Consider the following 5,617-nt stretch of genomic DNA (forward strand, 5'->3'; position numbering starts at 1 on the left):
CGTCCTTGTCTAGCTTTCATCAGAATTTGTTTTGTTTTGTTTTGGAGACAGAATCTCACTCTGTCACCTAGGCTGGAATGCAGTGATGCAGTCATGGCTCACTGCAGCCTCAACCTCTTGGGCTCAAGTGATCCTCCTACCTCAGCCTCCTGAGTAAGGGATCACAGGCACATGCCACCATACCTGGCTAATTTAAAAAATGTGTTTTTGTAGAGACAGTGTCTCCCTATGTTTGCCCAGGCTGGTCTCGAACTCCTGGGCTCAAGTGATCCTCCCACATCAGCCTCCCAAAGTGCTGGAGTTATAGGTGTGAGCCCCTGCAGTTGGCCTTATCAGATTCTTAAAGAGGCTCATGACCCAAATAAAGTCAGAACTGGGGTGTGGGACACAGAGGGCTCCAGGACTCCCTGCCCCTGCACAGGCCACTGTGCAAGTGAAGTGAACCCCACTGTGGCACCAGCAGGTCACAAGTTATGTATGTTAAAGTACATGCTATGAGTGGAGTCAGGTAACAGGGGCAGGAGTAGGAAAGAAGGGACATCAGTTACCTCTGGGGACAAGGCAGATCTCTCAGATCTTCCAAAACCCTAAAGACAAAACACACTTCATAATTTTAAAATTATATAATTTGGAAACTTAAATATTGAGTTGTACTGGACACTTTTTGATAACATGGTGAGCTAGGTACCTGGATCAGCTCTTGCACTGAAAACAACTGAAAACCTGGACAAAATTTTATAAATAATCTTTTTAACATGTATTAAAGATTTAGCCAAAAAGCAAGAACTTTTCAAATCCAAACATTTAGAGACTACAGACACCCAAAAGGCAAACCAAGGCCTGACACCAGTGCGTGGCCTGGGGGAATTTGCCAGCAATGAGAAGTTGAACTTCAAGTTTCATGACTTCCTGGTGGGCAGAGGGCAGAAGTCAAAACCCATGGCAGGCTCAGATTTCCACGGGAAATCCCCACAGAGCTGAGACCCCAATCAGCTATCTGCTCAAAGTGAGGGTCAAATGGAAATAAATCTGCCTCTCCCAAGGGTATAACAGAAAACCAACCATTTTGAACCTCAGTGCCAAGAGGAGAAAGGTGAAAAACTCTGCTGAGAATTTATCAAAAAAAGCCAGTGGTCTTCATGTAGATTTTGCAGCCTGAATTCATAAGATCTAGGTGGTCTGAAAACTTCAAGATGAAAGTTCAATTTTCAGTGAGATAGAGTGGTGGTGGTCCCAGGCACTTGAGAGATGGAAGACAAATCCTCCCTGCAGGAACCCACAAATAATACTCCAAGGTAAAATGAAATGCTTACAGACAAAAATAACCACATATGTAAACAAAGGAATAGAATTCGTAGCCCAGAAACAATCCCCATAATCTATATACTACATGTGTGTGCTTGATCAGTGAGGAACAGGCTGAGTTTTCAATCAGTGGTCCTTAGGAGACTGCAAATCCATGTGGAAAAAACTAAAATTATATCCCTGCTTCATACTATTTACAAAAATCAATTCCAAGTAGATGAAATATTTACATGTAAAAGAAATATAAAGTTTTTAGAAGAGACTATGTACGATTATCTTTAGGACCTACAAGTGCCTCAGAAACAAAAAAGCATAAACAATTTTGATAATGTCCTGGGCATGAATTTCTCTAGTCTGATAAAATTAATTTTAGGGATAATATTTGGATTTTTTTTCTAGTCCCAGTAGGGCTCTTTTCTTGGTTCTTCCTGGTAAACTCGCTGGCCTACAATTGACTTGCCACAGAGTGTATCAGCCTCCTCTTTGCCTGCTAATAAAATCTCCGTTGTTTTTGAGATAGCCCTTAGACTTGAATTTGCCCACACTATTTCAAATAACCTCAGTCTTCAGGGGAGACCTTTGGAGTTTGGAGCTGTGTGTTCGCATGAGTAGCCTCTACTGCGAAAAACAGCTACACACTTCTCTTGTCACTGGGTGGGAGTGGAAGCCTCTGATCCTTTTCACTTGACTTGACTGGAGTGCAACCTATACCCTGTGAGTGAGATGGGTGAGAGTGGTCAGAGCCTCCATATTCTCAGGCCACTGAACCTGGGGTAGAGCCTCCACCCATGATTCAGGAAGTGGAAAAAAAGAGCCCCTAACTTCTCAGCAGCATTGTCTGTCTGGACTTTACGACACAGAGTTGGAAAGGATGATGAATCTTGGTGGCCTGCCCCCCCCAGGGAGATACAGTGCATTCATTTCCATGGCTTGTGTAAGAAAGAATCACACACTTTGTGCCTTAAAACAGAAATTTATCATGCCATAGTTCTGGAGGCCAGAAGTGTGCAATCAGCACCACAGGACTGAAATTGAGGTGCTGGCAGGGCTGCAGTCTCACTGGTTGCTCTGGGGCAGGATCCATTCCTTGCCTCTTCTGCCTTCTGGTGGCTGCCAACCTTCCTCTGCTTGTGGCAGCTGCACTCGATCTCTGCCCCCATGGTCACACTGACTGCTCTTCTTCTGTCGTGTGTTAAATCTCCCTCTGCCTCTCTCTCATAAGGGCATCTGTGATGGCATTTAAGACCCACTCAGATAATCCAAGATGAGCTCTTCATCTCAAGGTTCTAGACTTAACCACACCTGCAAAGACCGTTTTTTCCTTACAAGGTAGTGTTTACAGGTTGCAGAGATTAGGACCTGGTATCTTTGGGGGACCATTATTTTGTCTGCCATGTACCATATCCCTTGACTAGGAATTGAAGGGTAAGGGAGCCTCATGTGATGCCTGGGCTCTCCCTTGTCAGACACTAGCTTCACCAGACACTCTAGCAGTTAGGAATGGCTATGTGACCACAGTGGTCACAGTTCAGTCAAGATAAGGAGAAGCTATTGGCAAGAGGGCTTTGGCTTTCTGAAAAACAAGGGAGGAGGAAGAAGACATTTTGCTGGTGCCATCTCTTCCCTTTGTGATATGTGCGATGCCTGGGGCTGTAGCAGCTATCTTTGAAGCATGAAGGAAGATGAGGGTACTGTAGAGACAGGAGCCAGCCACAGGACATGCAGTCAGTCAACCAAACCCTACATAAAGATGACACCAGGTGCCCAGACCTCAGCCACAGCAATGCTCGGTTTAGAGGCTCTAGGGCAGGGCCAGCGTTCTCCTCCAGCTTCCCTTACTGCCCTGAACAGGGACTTCTGCCTGTGCAGGAGCCCACCTAGGTCAGCACTGGTTCTTTGTGGGCCTTCCCTGATGGCTCACCAGGGTAAGGAAGCCCTTTCCAAGACCTCACGCCACAAGGTCTGTGCCTTCCCTGTGGCCCTGATCCAGTCTCCCTGAAGTCAGGCTGGCATGCATCCTGTGTGCATGTGGGAACCTGCAGGCAGCCCCAGCAGCCTCTGACCTACTGTGGGCATTGGGAGCCTGTGGGAACTGGCAATGCCAGGGACAGACTTGATGCCCCAATTCACTCTGCCCTGGCAGGAAGCAGTGCCTGGCCAGCCCTCTGCCTCTGCATTCTAGACTCTCCAAGAAACTGAGTTGCAGCTAGGGGTGTCTTGGGGTGGTCCAAGCAGGAGGCTTCCCTGGGCAACTGTGGAGGAGATATTTTTAGATTCTGCTATGTTTTTCATAAGAAAATATTTTTAGACCAAATTCATCCTGAGCAACAACATGTGGTTTCTAGCTAATTATGGAATTAATCATCAGGGCTGGGATGGTGTGGTCAAGCAGGTGAGTGTGCCAATGCCACTCCACTGACAGGTACACACGTAGGAAGGCCACAGCCACTGAGAGCATGGAGCACACTGAGTCTGGGGCACCTGTTACCTTCCCCACTCAGACTAGCTTGGCCCTGAGCCTGCAGGAAACCCAAGCAGTCTAGCAAGGGCTTGGGGGCTGCCCCACAGCTGCAGATCCTCCCAGGGAAAAAGAGAGATGCAGTTGCATGGAAAGGGCCACCCCTCTCCTGGGAGGTGGGAAGCCCAGCAAAAGTTTGGGGCCTCCTGTGTCTTTTCTCTGGGGCCACCAGCAGTGTGCTCCTGGCCATGTGGAAGTCACAAGACTGGGAGCCAGTGTTTGCTTGGTAACCCCATGGGGCCCAAAGGTCCAGGGGCACAGCATGCAGGTATGTAGGTCATGCCCTGTGAGAGGGGGGCTGTGATCCCTCCAGGGACTGTCCCCAGTCCTGGACTCTGGTGAACCCTGACTCAGGGTCACCGTCTCTTTCCAATTCATACAAGGGCTCATTGAGGGCACTGACAATTCAGGATGGTTCAACGGTGCAGGCTCTTCACCGAGAATTCTCACCAGGACCCCCTGGCACACCTGAAATCAACCGGATTTTCCTCATGCATTAACTCCCGTGGGGCACTGCAGAAAAGGCAGTGAGGAGACAAAGCTCCTGGCCTAGCTTCAGGCTGCTTCAGCCACACCAGAGAAATCCACCTGAAATTCAGAGACAGATCCTCACCTCAGGCCTTCACAGCCCCTACAGGATTCGGGTGCTGGAGCCCCACCCAGGTTGGTACCCCTTGGGGCCCTTCTCTCCAATTTCTCTTTCTTCCATTAGACTCAGAAAGCTCAAATCTCAACTGCTAAAGTCCCTCATGGCACCCTCTACAGCTTGCCCCATCCCTGATGACCTCACCATCCTCCCTTTTGTGCTCCCAAAAACCCTCAAGTCATCTTTGACTCTTCCTCATCCTTAGGCCCAGGGGCCACACCAACCTTCCTTGCTGACCTGCCCACACACAGCATCCTCTCTCCATCCCTGTGCCTACAGTCTGCTGCCACTCAGGCCCTCACAAGGCCTCCTGACCAGGTTCCCTCCTCCAGTCTGTTGAATTGGCACTCTCAGGATGTACCCAGCATGAAGGGCCCTTCCCAGAGAAGTTGAACCTTACGAGGTGATAAATTACTCTGATGTGAAGTCTGCTACTCAAGTCTGTCTTTTTTTTTCCCTTATACTTTAAGTTCTAGGGTGCATGTGCACTGTCTTGTGCCAGTTTTCAAAGGGAATGCTTCCAGTTTTTGCCCATTCAGTATGATATTGGCTGTGGGTTTGTCATAAACAGTTCTTATTACTTTGAGATACATCCCATCAAAACCTAGTTTGAGAGCTTTTAGCATGAAGGGCTGTTGAATTTTGTCAAAGGCCTTTTATGCATCTATTGAGATAATTGTGTGGTTTTTGTCTTTGGTTCTGTTTACATGATGGATTACATTTATTGATTTGCTTATGTTGAACCAGCCTTGCATCCCAGGAATGAAGCCAGCTTGATCATGGTGGAAAAGTTTTTTGATGTGCTGCTTGATTCGGTTTGCCAGTAATTTATTGAGGGTTTTGCCTCAATGTTCATCAGGGATATTGGCCTAAAACTCTGTTTTTTTGTTGTTTTCTGCCAGGCTTTGGTATCAGGATGATGCTGGCCTCATAAAATGAGTTAGGGAGGATTCCCTCTTTTTCTATTGATTGGAGTAATTTCAGAAGGAATGGTACCAGCTCCTCTTGGTGCCTCTGGTAGAATTCAGTTGTGAATCCTTCTGGTCCTGGACTGTTTTTAGTTGGTAGGCTATTAATTATTGCCTCAATTTCAGAGACTGTTATTGGTTTATTCAGGGATTCAACTTCTTCCTGGTTTAGTCTTGGGA

The sequence above is a fragment of the Rhinopithecus bieti genome, unplaced genomic scaffold, assembly GCF_001698545.2.
Source record: "Rhinopithecus bieti isolate Rb0 unplaced genomic scaffold, ASM169854v2 scaffold_33081, whole genome shotgun sequence".
In the NCBI taxonomy this organism is placed as follows: domain Eukaryota; kingdom Metazoa; phylum Chordata; class Mammalia; order Primates; family Cercopithecidae; genus Rhinopithecus; species Rhinopithecus bieti.